The sequence below is a fragment of the Antechinus flavipes genome, chromosome 5 (genome assembly GCF_016432865.1).
Source record: "Antechinus flavipes isolate AdamAnt ecotype Samford, QLD, Australia chromosome 5, AdamAnt_v2, whole genome shotgun sequence".
Classification (NCBI taxonomy): domain Eukaryota; kingdom Metazoa; phylum Chordata; class Mammalia; order Dasyuromorphia; family Dasyuridae; genus Antechinus; species Antechinus flavipes.
Window position 1 is genome coordinate 33,707,546 of NC_067402.1, and position 16,954 is coordinate 33,724,499.

Consider the following 16,954-nt stretch of genomic DNA (forward strand, 5'->3'; position numbering starts at 1 on the left):
CACCTCTCGGATGCTCCCTAGAGTCCCGGTTGGGGAGTATCTGCAGGGTCATCACTGGCAGTGACACACACACACGCCGGCTGGCCAGGCTGAGCCGGGCACTCTGTGGGACCTTTCTGAGGGTAACCTGGGAGATTGGGATTGGGGGTGGGGAGGGCCCAGCTCCGTGGGACAGCTCTGTCCAGGTTGGGGCTCGCCCACTACCACAAGCCCCACAGAACCCCCACAGCCCAAGAGTGTATTGTCTCGGGGCATCTCCGGCCACAGGGTGCACAAAGCCCAGATTCCGCAGGGGGGGAGCCCTGCAGTGGGGAGCCCCTCTCTGCCTTTCCAGGTACAGCTTCAGTGATTTTTATCTCAGCTTGGAACACAGAGTGTGCTCTGATACTAATACTGATAAAGGCATAAAGGCTGATGCCATCTGCCATGGCAACTATCAAGATGGCAGCTGCTTTTCATCAGCTTTATCTGAACTTTGCATTAATGGGAATTCAGACACTGTGGGTGCGCTTTCCAAAAGGACATTAAAATGACAGCGCTCTTCTGAATGCGACCGGTTCATCGAAAAGCAACCGAGGACCCTCTCTTTATCTCTCTGTTAAGAGAAATAGGGGAGGGGACTGAGAATAAAAACTGTGCATTGATTTTTTAAAGATACACTTCCATCCTGTGTGGGCTCTCAGTCTCTCTTGAGCCATCTCTGCCTTTCTCCAGGGCTGGCATCGGTGCCAGTGTCTTTAGGGGTTTTCGCTGGAGTGGAAGCTGGGAGACTGGAATCCCAGGAGCCTCCAGCTCTGAGTCTCTGGGCTAGCCCCGCTGCCACAAATGGGATTCAAATGTGCAGTCTCTCAGGGCAGTGCAATCAACAAAATAGCATGTGAGCGTTCCCGGCCTACCGCAGGTAATAACAGAGGCGTTTTTCAAAGGGGGAAATCATGTTCTAGGAGGCGCTGCTCAGGGTTGGATTGGGTGATTTTCCCCTTTTTTTCCCTCCTTTTCTCCTTCTCCTTCTTCTTCCTTTTTTTTTTTTTTTTCTAAGCAACAGTTTCCAGCAGGTAAAACTTCCCCTCCTTCATTAGCCTGGGTGGAACATGACAATTTGCTGCAGAAAAGATGCTAATTACAGCATTGGGCTTCGTGGTGTTGGCTAGGAAAGCATATATAAGGAGTATAAATATGAGCTGGTAATAGCACGCTACATCCTTGACACAGTTACGTGGCTCCAGATTACGATATATTGTTCTTCAGAAGATGGTTTTTCTGTGTGTGTTTTTCCCCCTTGCTAATTAAATCTATATTTTATTTATTTATAGGTGAAAGTTAGTTTGGTCCCCTTCTCCTAATGAAATATTTTGGAGTTTCAAAGATACAGGTAGGTATTTATCTGTGTATACATAGATGTGTATGGATGCAGAAAATAGGGGAAAGAGAGAAAAAGAAAGAGGGAGAGAGAGAGAGAGAGAGAGAGAGAGAGAGAACAAGAAAAAAAGCACACAAAGAAAATGATGTGGTTCACACATTATATGCATATGGTAAATAGATGGTAAGCAAAGACAATATTCATTTCCTTGAATCTTTACAAATTCTGAAAAGCACTAAACACAAATTGTTACCAGGGATTGAGAAATAAGTTGGAATACACCTTGGAAATACATGTATGTATATGTATATATACATATATGAACACATATGTGTGTGTTTATATATATATTTCAAAAAGAGATTGAACATAAAATAAAAACCAGAGGCAATAGATAGAAAAGGATTACAGGTGAACATCATGGATTATTTAGCTTTTTAGCTTTGTTTTGTTTTATGATTTTTTTTTTTTTACAAAATAAGCTAAATTAAATGACCTTTATCTGTTTGGGGGTGCCAAAGGCACTGCAGAAAGTTTTCTGGGTCAGCCACATATGTCCAGCTTTGGACAACCTCACATGAACACGAGAGAAAGATTTGCTTTAGCAAATCCTTGGGGGCAGGTAGGTGGCACAGTACCAGCCCGAAGTCAGGAGGACCTGAGTTCAAATCTGGCCTCAGACACTTAACACTTCCTAGCCGTGTGACCCTGGGAAAAAAAGAAAGCAAAAAGAAAAGAAAATACATGACTTTTTGACCAAGAATAAATTGGAGTGGCTTCCCTCTTCCCCACACATTCCCACTTTGTACCCACCTGTCTGGGATGCTCTCCTTTCTATATCATTTTTAAAATAAAAAATCTAGCAAAGAAAGAACTTGTACTTTATTTGTTGATTTACATAGTGAAAAGTTGGTTTCCCATACAAAAAAAAGGGTGTGTGTGTGTGTGTGTGTGTGTGTGTGTGTGTACGTGTGTGTGTGATTTCTTTGACTGTCTAGAGAGGCAGCCAGCTCGTTTAGTAGATAAGAGGCCTGGTCTTAGAGGTCTTCCACTAGTCAAGAAGACATACCAGTTATATCACCATAAGAAAGTCACATGACATCCTAATGATCAGAGGGTACTCCCTTAAGATATATAACTGAACTACATCAGTGAAAGGAGTTTCCATATCAAAAATTCTCTTTTTTAAGGGAGTGTTGCTTTTGAAATGAGATTTTAGGGGTATGGGAAATTCCCAGCATGGAACTCCCTCCATCTAGGTAAAGGCACTTTCTTAAATGCTGGTGTGAGTTATCAATTTGAAATATTTAGAAATTTCAAAGAGATAGGTAGATATCTATATGTGTACACATAGATGTGTATGGATGAAGAAAATAGGAGAGAGAGAGAGAGAAAGAAGAGAGAGAAAGGAGGGAGGGAGACAAGAGGAGAGAGAGAAAGAGAGAGAATAAAGGAGAGAGAGAGAGAGAGAGAGAGAGAGAGAGAGAGAAGAGAGAGAGAGAGAGAGAGAAAAGGAGAAGGAGGAAGAGGAGGAGGAAGGAGAGAAGGAGGAAGAAGAGGAGGAGGAGAAGGAAGAGAAGAAGAAGAAGAAGAAGAAGAAGAAGAAGAAGAAGAAGAAGAAGAAGAAGAAGAAGAAGAAGAAGAAGAAGAAGAAGAAGAAGAAAGAAAGAAAGAAAGAAAGAAAGAAAGAAAGAAAGAAAGAAAGAAAGAAAGAAAGAAAGAAAGAAAGAAAAGAAAGAAAGAAAGAAAGAAAAGAAAGAAAAGGAAAGATACAATTTGAAATCCATTCATGTCTATGAGACTCTTGTTCATGTCTTCATAAAGGCCAAAAGTTTTATTGGTTTCTTTCCTATGACAATTTGAGGGAATCAGTAGCACATTCTGGCTTTCTACCAGTCATCCTTCCCCCTAGTCATATGACCCACCATCTTCTTTTACTGGCATACATTTCATTGATGGCAGTCCTTCTTCCAAGTTTCTCTTGAGTTATATGTTGCAATCTGCTCCTATGTGCCATGGACATCTCCAGGACCTTCAGTGGAATAATTTACTTTCTGTCTTTCTATCACATTGGAAAAAGGAAAGAAGATTGGTATTAAAAAGATAGACCTTTGTTTCCATGAGAAGTTTAGGGACTTTAAAGGAATTTTATAATTTCCTGAGGGCAATCCAGCCTGCTTTTCACCTCCTGTTCATCTTTGGACCCAACTTATTGTCCATCTGTATTGTCCATCACACACACACACACACACACACACACACATATACACATTTATATTGGTAGATGGTAATTTTACACTCAGATGCATTCCAATTCCTCATCCAACTGTTCTGTTTCATATACACAGACATACATGTAGAATTTGGAATGCCTAGCTTGCAGCATGAATATATATGGACTTTTTTCCATCTACATGCATGCTGCAAGCTGGGCAGTCAAAATTCTTCATCCACTTGATTTTTCCCATGTAGATTGTCAGCTCAAACTAATCTGAGTGATTACTGATCTCTTCAAGGAGGTTCGGAGCTGGTATGGGACTTATTATCTTAAGAACAATATTGTCTCTAAGTGGAACATCTGAAGATCTCACCATCCACAGGAAAGTCTTCTTCAACTTGGACACTGCTGAATCTCTTCTATTACAGTGGAAAATACCTTTGACAATCATATATCTTCCTTATTTAATATGTCTGATGTCTCCTCTTATTCTTACATCTTTCAAGAAATCTTGGATGGTTTTATTGGATGGATAGGGCACTTAAAGTAGTTTTTTTTTAAACATATCAAAGGCTTTTTAAATAATCAATAATTATAAGCACAATGGAATATGAGATGAGAATATAAAATTATTCTCAATATCTTTTACTTAATTATGAAATGATGCAGATTTAGCCCATTGTTAACTATTGCTTATAAAAGCCTACTTGTTCTTTACTAACAAAACTCATGGTTTTGAATACTGTAAAACTGCCTTCCATAACAAATTTGTATAGGTGGGAGAATAGACATATAGATTGCTTATATTTTCTCACTTTTTTTGGTATTAGCAAAGTCTGAGTATTTTCCTTTCCTTTGGTGTCTTCCCTTCCTTATATATCAACTTGTCAACAGATATGCTGTATCTTTTCCAGATAAATCACTTTGGTCCAAAGCAGATGCTTTTGCTGTTGTTTTCCTCATTTCAACTCTTCTCTATTTCTGACTCTCTGTCTCTCTCTGTCTCTCTCTTTCACTTTCTCTCTCTCCTCTTTCTCTCTTTCTCCTCTCTCTCTCTCGCTCGCTCGCTCTCTTTCTTTCTCCTTTCTCTCTCTCTTTTTCTCTGTCTCTCTTCTCTCTCTCTCTGTCTCTTTTTCTGTCTCTCTCATACACACATACATATTAATTATAATATCCTTGATTAGTAAAATTGCAACAATCATCTTTACAAATCTTTTACACTATTCTTCTCTATGTTGTCTTTCCAATTGTATCTTTAAATATCCCAAAGGTAATTTTGCTTAATGGAATCTGTTGCTTAACTTCCTTTAAGTTGCTTTTATGATTTTCTATTTTGTCAGAAGATACAGGTCATAATCATCCTTCACAAGATTCTACAAATGAGTTCATATTATAAACCTGAATCATCTTTGGTCACCATCTCTCTTTACTTGACAAATAAATCTGATTAATACACTTATTGGGCTCTTTTGATTTTCATGTTGTAGCAATGAATTTACATGAATAAACTGCTGTATAAAATTATTATAATTTATTTCAATGTCATTTCTATTGTCTGTTTCCCATTTATAAATAATTCAGGATTAAGTTGTTTCAGTTATATAGTATAGTTTTTTTTTTTCTCCTTAGTCTTTTTGATTTTTTTCTAATTTTGATCTTTGCTCTAAGAACTTGGTGATCTCTACACAGATAGCTCATTCAGAGATAATTCCTATTGCAATAGCATCTCTTTTTCTCTTTTTAAAAATATAATCTATTTTTTGGCAATGTTATTTGGTGCTCTTCCACCTCTAAGTTTCCCATGCTTTCTTCAAAATTTATATCAATTCTCACCTTCTGCAGGAAGACTTTCCCAGTTTCCCCAGTTTCTGATGCTTTCCCTCTGACACTATCTGCCATCTATTATGTATACTTCTTGTATGCACTTGGTTATATACATGTTGCTCCTTTAGGGCAGGACCTATTTTGGCTTTTCTTGGTATTCCTTGCATGTAGACACAGAGCTTGGCAAGGTGTTGACTGGCTTCCCATGGGCCTATCAATTCTTTTCTTGAAGAAAACATTTAGGAGATAAAGGCACGAGGCTTCTGGGTAATCTAAGAAGATTTTGACCACTCGAAGTCCTTTTCCCTGAATCTGATTTCCTGCATATTATTGTCATTCTTGATTTTTACCACCTTTATATTAAGCATATGTTGATTTATCTCAAAGAACATTAACGAGTATTATGTGGAATTTCTTTTCCTTTTCATCCTCAAATGTTTTGAAAAATCTGCAATTATTTTCATGGTGGTCTTTTTGCAAAGACTTATCAATGCTGTAATGAAATGAATACTACTCTGGGAAATAATGTTTTTTATTTCTTATTGCTTTTGGACATATGATATCAACCGACCTTGTTAAAACATTGTTTCTTCAAGGAGTACCTATCGTTCCATTTAGCTGCAGAATCTATATTTCTTTTTGTTTCATTTATAGCATATGCAAGGAGTCAGCTGGAGAGATTTGATTCCCTATCTTTCAGTTTAGATGAATAGTCATAAGATGTAGTCACAATAAGTTACTGACATGGTAACTATACCGTGATCCCTTTATGACACATAAAAGCCTCTCTGATGGAGTCAGAAAAGGCAACTTGATTAGTTGGGCAACAACAATAAAAAAAATGTTCACTTAGTATCTTTCAATAGATAATCAATGGAATTTAAATCAACAGAATTTAAAGAATTTGGCCATTTGGGCGAGTTGGAAAGAAAAAAAAAAGCCACTAGTTAGAGATAACCTATCTATTTACTTTTTAAAGGACAATGTGTAATACCGAAATTACCCACCCAAGAAAAAATATCCTAGCAGAGAGTCCTCTGAATAGTTCAAAGTAGAGTAGAGGAAAATATACAACATGCAGAGAAATGGTCACTAAAGGCCAGGAGAAACTTCAAAAACCATGGCCCCTAACAGCATAAACAAATATCAGTCCTGGAGTCAAGGTTCAGTTAGCCCTAGCAGTAGACACTGTGGCTGTAAAGGGTTCAGAATAGAGAGAAAAGGGCTTTGAGGGTCTGTAGCCTTATGTGAGTGCCCACTACCACTGTACTCTTAAATTTGTGTCCACTTTTTTCATAAATGTTATGTGTCTCAGTGGGAGAGTATTACATCTCACATTCGTGAGGGGAATGTTTTATAGCTACTACTCTGCCACGTTAATGAATAATTTTATTAAGAGTTAATTGATTTACCTTTTGTTTGCTTTTTCTCTCATGGTTTTTCCCTTTTGTTCTTTCACAGCATGACAAATATGGAAATATGTTTAAAATGATTGTACATGTATAACATATCAGATTTCTCACTATTTTAGGAAAAGGAGGTAAGAGAAGAAAAAAGAAAAAAAATTGGAATTCAAAATATTACAAAAATGAAATGAGGAGCAGGTAGATTTCAGAAGAACTTGGAAAGACTTCCATGAACAGATGCTGAGTGAAGTGAGCAGAACCAGGAGAATATCCTACACAATAACAGCAACATTGTCTGATGATCGGCTATGACTGACTTAGCTCTTCTCGGGAGTACAATGATCCAAGGCAATTTCAAAAGACTCCTGATGGAAAATGCTACCCAGGTAAAGAAATGATGAAGTCTGAATGTAGATTGAAGCATACATACTATTTTCTTTTTAAAAAGAGCTAATCAAATCTACTGGATGATTATTAATGAAATTCACACCAGTGGGAGCTTGTGAAATAGAATTGTAGGAGCAAGAACCTAAGGGTACGCCTTGATTCTTATGTAGTAGTTGCCCTCTAGGAACCCAGTCTACAAAGGCAAGGTGGTATAGCCTCAAGGAGTTTATTACATAAGAACATTAAGAGGGTTATAATTCACTTTCTCCAACAATATACTATTTATTAGTTATTGGATAAGAATTTCATATTTAGAGTGCCAAAAGAATAATAATAATAATTATAACAACAAGACATTGATTAAGGAACCTATATCAGGTGCTATATTAAGTACTTTATAAAGATTATCTCATTTGATTCTTACAACAATACTGTGAGATTATTTGCTGTTATTATTCCCATTTTACTATTGAGGAAACTGAGGTAAACAAAGGCTAGATGGCTCCAGGTCCAACATTCTTAACCATCATCACCTAGTTGCTCTAAAAACCAAATTAAACTGTATGATTCTTAGCACCTTCAGCCTCCTTTTTTGATTCTCTGTCACTATCACTTCAAAAGCAAAGGGGGCAGGGTAAGACTAAATATAATTTTGTGTTTTTCTCTGTTTTGAGGGTTATTGCAGCCAAAATGCTCATTATAATTGGCCAGTCCACTGATGAAGAAACTCTCTGTAATAACCAGACAGTCCCTCAGAAAGCAACTCAGTCAGCTGCTGGGGTTGCACTCAAAGCCTCTCCAATATAGAAGAACCTGGTACATATTTCTCAGATTCACCTCCGCACCCCACTGAGGGATCAGAGTGAAAGTCTGTGTGTTCATAGCTGAATATGCATCCAATAACTATATGGAGCTGTCCATGTAGAGGTCTTATCTGAAGATTGAGATCAACAAACAGCTAACTGGATGGATCCATAAATGTAGCTTGGAGGCATAGTGGATGGAGTTCCAGGCTGAGACCTGAATTCATATCTGACCCCAGAAACTTATCAGCTGTGCAATCCTGGATAAGTCACTTAACCCTGTTTGCCTCAGTTTCCTCATCTGTAAAATGGGCTGGAGAAGAAAATGGCCAGCCCCTCGAGGATCTCTACCAGGAGAACCCCAAATGGTGTCACAAAGACTCAGATATGATTGAAATAACTGAACAACAACAATCTCTTAAGTCGTCACTGACTCTACTTAATGCCCAGAAAGAGGGGCTAAGAGGAAGGGATATTGGATAGAACAAGAGAGGGGGGAAGACAGAAAAAGTACTCTAACCAGAAAGCCTGGCTACAAATCCTGTCTTTTGATTCTAGTTTAACTTTGAGAAAATCACTGAGCTTTCCTCTCACTTCTCTAATTTAAAAGAGAAGAATAGATAAGATGACTTCACAGCTCTAAATCCTTGAAGGTATCATCTTAAGGACATCTTTCAAATAGTATTGATCTAGCCAATGCAATCCAATATTGCCCACACCATCCTTTCCAGTGGTTCTCAATTTGCCATCACCCCCACCAAAGAATCTCAGTTCTCAGCTCAGACTCTTAATCTATTATCATAAAGATGAAAGACTGCCACTCGTAATAAATGAATAAAAATGAAAAATGAAAAATGAAAAAAAATTAAATTAAATTAAAAAATAATAACAACTTAATTAGATACTTAAATAAAGGCACATCCACCAAAGATGCAAATATAAACAAGTCACTTAGATCCAAATGGCGTTACACACTAAAAACATATATGTAGAACCAAGTGCTTCTCTGTAAGCCATAATGCATTATATAAAGGTAAGCGGTTATTTATCTAATATTGAAAAGTAGAAATTCTCCTTTGAAGGCTGAATTTCAAGAAACAATATGTCTTCCTGGCCTGGGCAGCCAATGTGGAAATCTCTCTCCCTTGCCTAAACTGATGACATATTAGTGAATGCCATATTCCCTTTGGGCCATGGGGTCTTCACTGATACATGGGACTAGTTACATCCATGACAGTGACAGGAAGAGAGGGAAGACAGAAGATCAGGTGTTGGTCCTCTGCATAGTAAGTTCTTGAAAAGTTCATAAACTCATAGGATCACAGACAGAGTTGCAAGTGACCCCAAAAGTCATGAAATATATTACTCTCTTTTTTATAGATGTGGGAACAGAAGCCCAGAAAATGTCAGCTAACTTACCCAAAGGCACGTGGATAGTAAGTAACAGAAGGAGGATTTGAACTCAGGACCCCTGACCTGGAATCCATCATTGATTTTCCACTGTCCCCCATTGTGGGTAAGGCATTCTTCCTATGTACACTACTTCACATTCTAAAAGAAACCAGAGGGCTCAATATCAGAGGGACTCCCATGTTAGAGATACTTCGCAATCAAGAATCTTGTTTGTAATTATTGGTACCTTAAATTTTTTATTTATAATTATAATAACCAATTGTTGATAAAAAAATAAATCTCTCTATTTAGGAAGCAGAAGAGGTAACAAGATTTGCAGAAAGAAAACTTGAGTTCAAATTCTGTCTCTACCTAACCTCTTCTTTTATTCTCATCCCTACTAACTCATGGGAAATGAGTGGATTTTAACAGCCTCAGTTGTGTATGCCTGAGTGTGACAGAGACAGAGAGAGTAGAAACAGACAGTAACTGAGTGAAAGACAGAAATAAAGAGAAGAAAGAGAAAGAGGAAGAGGAGGAGAGGGAAGAGGAAGAGAGGGAAAAAGAGGGAAAGAGGGAAGGAGAGAGGGGGGGAGAGGAAAAGGGAAAAGGGGAGGAAGAAAGAGAGGGAGAGGAAGAAGCAGGAGAGGGAGAAGAAAAAAGGGAGAAGAAGAGGAGAGGAGAAGAAGGGGGAGGAGAAGGAGGAAGAGAAAGAGGAGGAGGAGAAGGAAAGGGAGAGAGGGAAGGAAATAGAGAGGGAGACAGAGGGAAAGGGAGAGGAAGAGGGAGAGGAAGAGGAAGAGGAAGAGGAGGAAGAGGAAGAAAGACACATAAAGCTCCAGGGCCAGAGAGAGAAAGAAAAACAGAGGCAGACAGAGACAGAGTCAGAGAGAGAAAGACAGACAGAGACAGAGTGAGAGCCAGTCAGAGACAGAAACAGAGAGAGCAAGCAAGCACAAGGAGTTCTGGTCTCTCCAAGGCTTCGGACCTGGTAGATCACAATGGCCATGGAAGACACGGGGTAGGAAAGAACAGGAGCAGGAGGAATTGAAACCTGGCCTTGGAAATATAAGAAAGCAGAGTGCGAGGCGTACAGCTGCGGAATGCAGGTCAAAGACAATTATCACACTCTAATGGAGGGGGGCCAGTGGTGAGCCTCCATTTGGAATGCAGTGAGAGCAGTTCTACAAGACTGATCGCATTAATATGAAAAGAATATTATCGAAATCAAGAAGGTACAACAGAGGGCAGCCAGAATGATACAAGGACTCGAAGACCTTAATTATTTAAAAAGGTTGGAAACACATTTGCTTTACATTCCTGTGTAAAGAATAAAGTATAAAGGGAATTTGCTGAGAACTTCCCCAATTTCTAGGTAGCCAAGTGGAGGGGATTTACAAGGACTAACCGCAGAAGACAAGAAGAAGGGCAAGTCCCCGAGCCCCGAAAGAACAGGGTATTAAGGAGTTTAAGCGGGCTCTCCTTACAAAGAGAGGAGTGAATTTAGGGTTCAAGCCACCAAACTGGTTCCCACTGCTAATACATATACTCTGTTCGTGTGTATATTTATACAAATACTATATATTTTTTAAGAAGACAAGTATTACAAAGGAAAGTAATTACGGGGTAGACTACTGCAGAGTCAAGTAGATTTAGGGAGATTTCCTGTGTTCTGTAACACTTCCATGTAATTTTCAATGTTTGGAGTGCCCATTCGTTTAAAAAAAAAAAACACTAAACACTGAAATAGAATCACACAATTGCAGGATCCTGGCAATGGAAAAAACCTCAGAGATTGGCTAATCTAACCCATACCTGAACAAAAACCTCTCTGCTCTGGGTCCAAGTGGTGATCCAACCTGTGTTTGAAGAGCTCTGGTGATGGCCTACATCCCATGGCAGCCCATTCCACTTTGGGGTAGCAGATGGGAAAACTTCCCTACATCCATCAAGGTGAAATTGGGCTCTCTACACCTTTTACCCATTAATCCCTGTTTTGCTCTCTGGGACCAAACATAATAAATTTAATCCCTCTTCTACATTATAATACTCTAAAGACTTGAAGACAGATGCTGTTATTGTTACTACCACATCAGCCCACTCTTCCCCAAGTATTCTTCTCTCCAAGCTAAATATTTTAAATTATATTCAGGAGGAACTAATAGAAAAGTGATCTCTGATTTGGGTATCTTAAAATACTTTAAGATTTCCAAAACCCTGCAAAGTTCATATCTTTGTTTGGGGACTCATCCATCTACCGGTCTATCAAGAGATAATGCTTTCTGAGGAAGACGATAGTACATAATAGATCAGTGAGTGATGGAACGGCCTCAGTCAGAGAAGATTTGCAACCTGTAAGGATAGAAAGGATGGCATAGGGTCCGGTCCTTAAGGCCTTCGCGTTTATTGTGCCAGAGATCACTGAGTCCAGTCTCCTCGTGTTTAAAAATAAACTCACCTGAGGTACTTCAATCCCTAGGGCTCTTGTTGACCATTTCTGTGATATGGGCCCTCTCTTCTCCTCCACCTAATAAGATCCCTTACCTCCTACAGAACTCAGCTGACATTTCACTTTCTACAGAAGTCCTTCCTGATTTTCCAACTGCTAGTTATCTCCCCCTCCCTAAACTCCCTGAACCATTTATCCTGTGCACAAAGTCTTTTATAAAATCTCCTAAATTAAAATCGATGTTCCTTCAGAAGAGAAACTGTATCTCCAGCATGTAGCAGTAGGTGCAGGTGATATAGTAGGTGACACAGTAGGTGTACCACTCTACAATGTACAGTAGTTGCAAGTGATATAGTAGGTGACACATAGTAGATGGTTCACAAATTCTTCTCTGTTATTTGAAGAAACTGAACTCACAGAAATTAAGATTATCCAAGATCACATAGGTAATGTCAGAGTTGTGACTGAATCTGATCATCTGTCCCAAGAGCCAGACTTTTTTGCCATGAATGAAAATAAACACGCACCATAAATGGCAATACAGATTCCGATGGTCAGTGAAAAGCACAGTGACGAGCATAATCAGCATGTACTTTCCAGTGGGCAGATAGATGTTCATTTAGCATCTATTTTACACAGTACAATACCACACACAAACATGCGCATATGCATTTCCACTGAGTAAAACACAGCCCACAGTGTGACTGAACTGGATCCCTCAGAACAAATGAGGAAATACACTTCTCTCCTCTTGGTACAGAGGTGGAGGATAGCTGGGGCAGAATGTTGCATATTCCATCAAATATGGCCGCTGTATCAGGAAGTTTTATTTAATTCCTTTTCTTTTGATAGAAGAGAGGGTCTTACAGGACTGAGCACTATATCAGGGGAAAACTATAAGCAACAAAATGAATTTTTAAAACTTTTTAGATGTTTTATTTAATAACTATGCTACAGACTTGATTATTTTGTCAAAACATGTTTTTCCCGTGAATACTGGGTTGGGAGTAAGAATACATAGTAAGGAGAAGAGGATAGCAGAGGACTCCAGCTCAAGTGAGAATTTTCTAATATTATTAGAAAAACTGTTGGTTATAAAGCAAGAGATGTATGAATTTCCCTGACCATACAACTATAATTGCTGCAGCTGCTGCTCCTACTGCTCCTACAACTGCTACTACTTCTGCTACTATTCCTACTATTGCTGCAGCTGCTATTACTACCACCGCCATCGACATTCCTACCACTACTACTATCTACCATTATTACTACTATCACCATCATCATCACTACTATCACTACTATTATAATAGGAGGAGGAGGAGGAGGAAGAGAAGAAAGAGAAGGAGGAGGAGAAGGAGAAGGAGGAGGAGTGGTGGTGGTGGTGGTGGTAGGAGGAAGAAGAGGAAGAAGAGGAGTTATAGTAATAGGAGTAATAGTAGTAGGAGGAGGAGTAACAGTAGTAGGAGTAGAAGTAATAATAGTCGTAAGAGGAGGAGGAGGAGGAGGAATAGAATAGTAGAAGTAGAAGTAGTAGGAGTAGTAATAGTAGTAATAGTAGGAGGAGGAGTAGTAATAATAGTAGTAATAGTAATAGTAGTAGTAGCAGTAGTAGTAGTAAGAAGAGGAGGAGGAAGAGGAGTAATAGTAGGAGGACAAGGAGGAGGAGTAATAGTAATAGTAGTAAGAGGAGGAGGAGGAGTAGAAGGAGTAGGAGTAGGAGTAGTGATTAAGAATAGCAGTAGGAGTAATAGTATTAGTAGTAGCAGAAGTAGGAATAGGAGTAGGAGGAGTAGTTAGAAAAGGAGGAGGAAAAGGAGAAGAAGGAGAAGAAGGAAGAGGAGGAGGAGGAGGAGTAATAGCAGTAGGAGTAGGAGTTAGGATTTGACTGAAAAAGTCCACAAGCAGCTGGCAACTTTTGTCCTACTTCCACCCATCAAACAAAATTTCTGTATTCCCCACATAATTCGCACCCCTAAAAAATACCCTTCCTATTCTCCTTTGTCCCCTTTCCTCTTTACCCTTAAGCCTTTGGAAAACTTAAGCCCCAAGGAACAGCCTTCACTTGGATCACAACCCTATCTCTCCAAAATGATTTCCTGTTCTGATGAATGATGGTTGCATTAGGGATAAGTACTACCTTTTTCACAATCTCCATCAGGTGGATAAAATTGTCTTTAGCAAACTTTTGTACATTTTCAAAATGATGAAAAAATATGTCATTGGAAATGAGCACAGCATCTCGAGTCAAGAAATATGGTGGAATACCTCTTCACAGGTATTTTTCTGAACCAAGCCTTAATTTGCATGAAATATTTTGGTACCATAGATTTGGCAACATTTTGGGGGGAGGGTAGAATGGGAGTGGAACATTCAGGGAGCAGAAGAGAGGGTGGGGGAGAAGGGTAAATTGGTTTGGACTCTGACTGGGGAGAGGGAGGCAGACAGCTTGCACCTGCATGTCTTCCCTTCTTAACATGAAAACATTCAAAATGGGGAACAGCAGGGAGGGTGGATATTTCAGTCAGTGATTGATAAAATGATTTAATAAAAATAGTCTCCTCCTCTTCTTAGTTTGCATATCCTACTCTCTTCTTCAAAGTTCAATCACCAGTGAATCATGTCCTGAATCAAAGGAAGGGGGAGAGATCTTTGGTGCATATGCTGATGAAAATGAATTTGCCTTTTTGTGGGGGGATTTTGCTAGTTGGATTTTTAGATGTTCTTTTCCTTACTTTTCTTTTTTATTCACTCTTTTAGAACTTGGTTTACCTTTATTTTATAGTTACAAATTGTTATTCACAAATCGGTCACAAATGGACATTCTAAGTAGTGTCTCCAAAATAATATTATTGTATTTTTAGGTAATTTCAAATTAGATAAACAATGATGTCTAGTGATTTTGCTCGAAGAAGAGATAGATCCTAAAATACTTCCCATTATATGTTCCTTACAACAACCTTGTAGGGAAACTATTCTGACTCTTTACTATTCCCATTTTACAGATGAAAAAAATTGAAGCTCAAAGCGGTGAAACGATTTGCCATGGGATGATATAGGCAGGAAGTATCAGCATAATCCAATGGCTATAGAGGTGAATGTGAAGTCAGAGGGGTGTCAGTTCAAATCCTGCTGCTAATTCTGGCTAACTTGACCATGGATAAGTGGCTTAACTCACTTAGCTCCTCTGCAAAATGAGAATGCTAACACTTGCCTTTCCTACTTCATAGGGTTGGTGGGAAAGGTCCAGAAAGATAAGGTTTGCAAAATATATTGCAAACTTTAAAATATTACAAAAATGCCCAAGGCAGGGCAGCTGGGTGGTGCAGTGGATAGAGCATCAACCCTGATGTTGGGAGGACCTGAGTTCAACTCTGACCTCAGACACTTAACACTTCCTAGCTGTGTGACTCTGAGCAAGTCACTTAACCCCAAATGCCTCAGCAAATAGTAATAATAATGCCTAAAGTGTTCATTTTTCTCATGCGAGGGAAGATGATATGATGCACAAGTTGTCTGCCCCACAACCAGTAAGTTCTGGGTTCAAATGCTGCCTTGAGCACATGTTGGCTATTCAATCCCAATCAAATCCCTTGGACACTATCCTAGCTCACTAATAGTAAAAGCCCCAGAATAGTTTCCTGTTTGCTTCAGAAGAGGGAATTTCCCCACCCAGGATTTCCTTTACATGGATGAAATCAAAGCCCAGGACCAAGAAGGGGAACTATAATTGGTGCAGAGGGAACTTGAAGCCAAGTCTTCCCAGTCCAAGTCTAATATGTTATATTTTCACTCCAGAACTTTAAGCAACAGGATCAAAACAATATAGGGCATTCCACCTTAACTGTTAAGTGAATTCCATAGATCTCCCCATGGGGAAATACAGTATCTTACTGACCCTGAACGAGACAACTCCAGATATTTCTCTTTTAGTTTCTTTTTTTTTTCCTTCTGAACTTGTGCCTTCAGTGAGCAAAACTTATTAAGTGCCTATTATATACCAGACAAGTCAGTATGGAGAGCTCCCTGTGAGCAAATTTCCTCCACGGATACAGATCAGTCACTTCTCCAGCATCTTAGAGAGTTGCCTGGGCCACTGAGAAGGGACCCAGCCAGTGCATGTCTGAGGCAGAATTTGAATGCAGGTCTTCCCGCCTCTAAGACTGGTACTCTGTCCACTACTCCGTGCTGATCAGTAATCAGCCCTAAAAGAGGAATATCTTGGGACCGACCCTCTGGTGAGATTCAGGATCGGATGATTCCCAGACAGACTCCTATGGGAATATTCCCAGACTCTAAAGGCAAAGATGTGGGACCCAACCACAATCGCCAAGGGATCCTGCCCAAAGCAGCATAGAATTTTGACAAGGAGAGTCCAGGGGCCTTTGTCCACATCGAGGGACTCGGGGTTAAAATTCCACCAAAGCCCCGCGAGTTGCTTCTTGCGACCAGTCCCAACACAACCACACCATCTGAGACACTAATAGATGCCAACTGTTTGTCAGTTCATCAGAATGGAGAGGCAGACAGTAAGCATTTAATAAGTGCGAAGCTTTAGAGAGTAAAAGGTTAGGGAAGAGCGAGGTTTAGATGAGAAAACAGAATTGGGGGTGGGGGGCAAGAGAGACAAGGCAGGGGGATTTAGAGGGATCTGCATTCCCGGACAGCTCCTTGCCCTGTAACTAAGGGAAACGGGGGGCCCCAAATAACTAAATAACTAAATAAAAGACAGCAGCAGAAAAGTAAGAAAGCAGGAGACAGTGGACTGTGTTTCTGACGGTAATTGAATCAAGGGATAGTGTAGGTGATGTCATACTTTTAAAAGAAGAAACTGTTCTCCTGTGGCATTCCTGGAGCTGAGAGACCAATGAGCTGTGACTCACCGGTCCATCACAGCAATGGCCACAACTTCAACAAGGAGGGAGACAGGGAGACAGAGAGATGGATGCAGGCAGACAGACAGAGAGACGGGGGAGACAAAAAAAAAAACATAAGTATAAGAGAGCGGGAGGGAGAAAGAGGGAGGCAGACGGAGAGAGAGGGGGAAATCAAGAGAGGAAGAGAGACAGAGACAGAGACAGAGAGATAGATACAGGCAGACAGACAGAGAAGGGG

The 16,954-nt window shown here is 39.7% G+C and overlaps 1 long non-coding RNA gene across 1 annotated transcript; it reads left to right on the forward strand.

The window, feature by feature from the left end:
• Window positions 1–482: 482 nt before the first annotated feature.
• LOC127564329 (uncharacterized) lies at window positions 483–9,851 on the forward strand. The gene is made up of 4 exons (XR_007954235.1): window positions 483–901; window positions 1,314–1,372; window positions 6,934–7,194; window positions 9,379–9,851. It is a non-coding gene; the product is annotated as an uncharacterized LOC127564329 (long non-coding RNA).
• The last annotated feature ends 7,103 nt before the right edge of the window (window positions 9,852–16,954 follow it).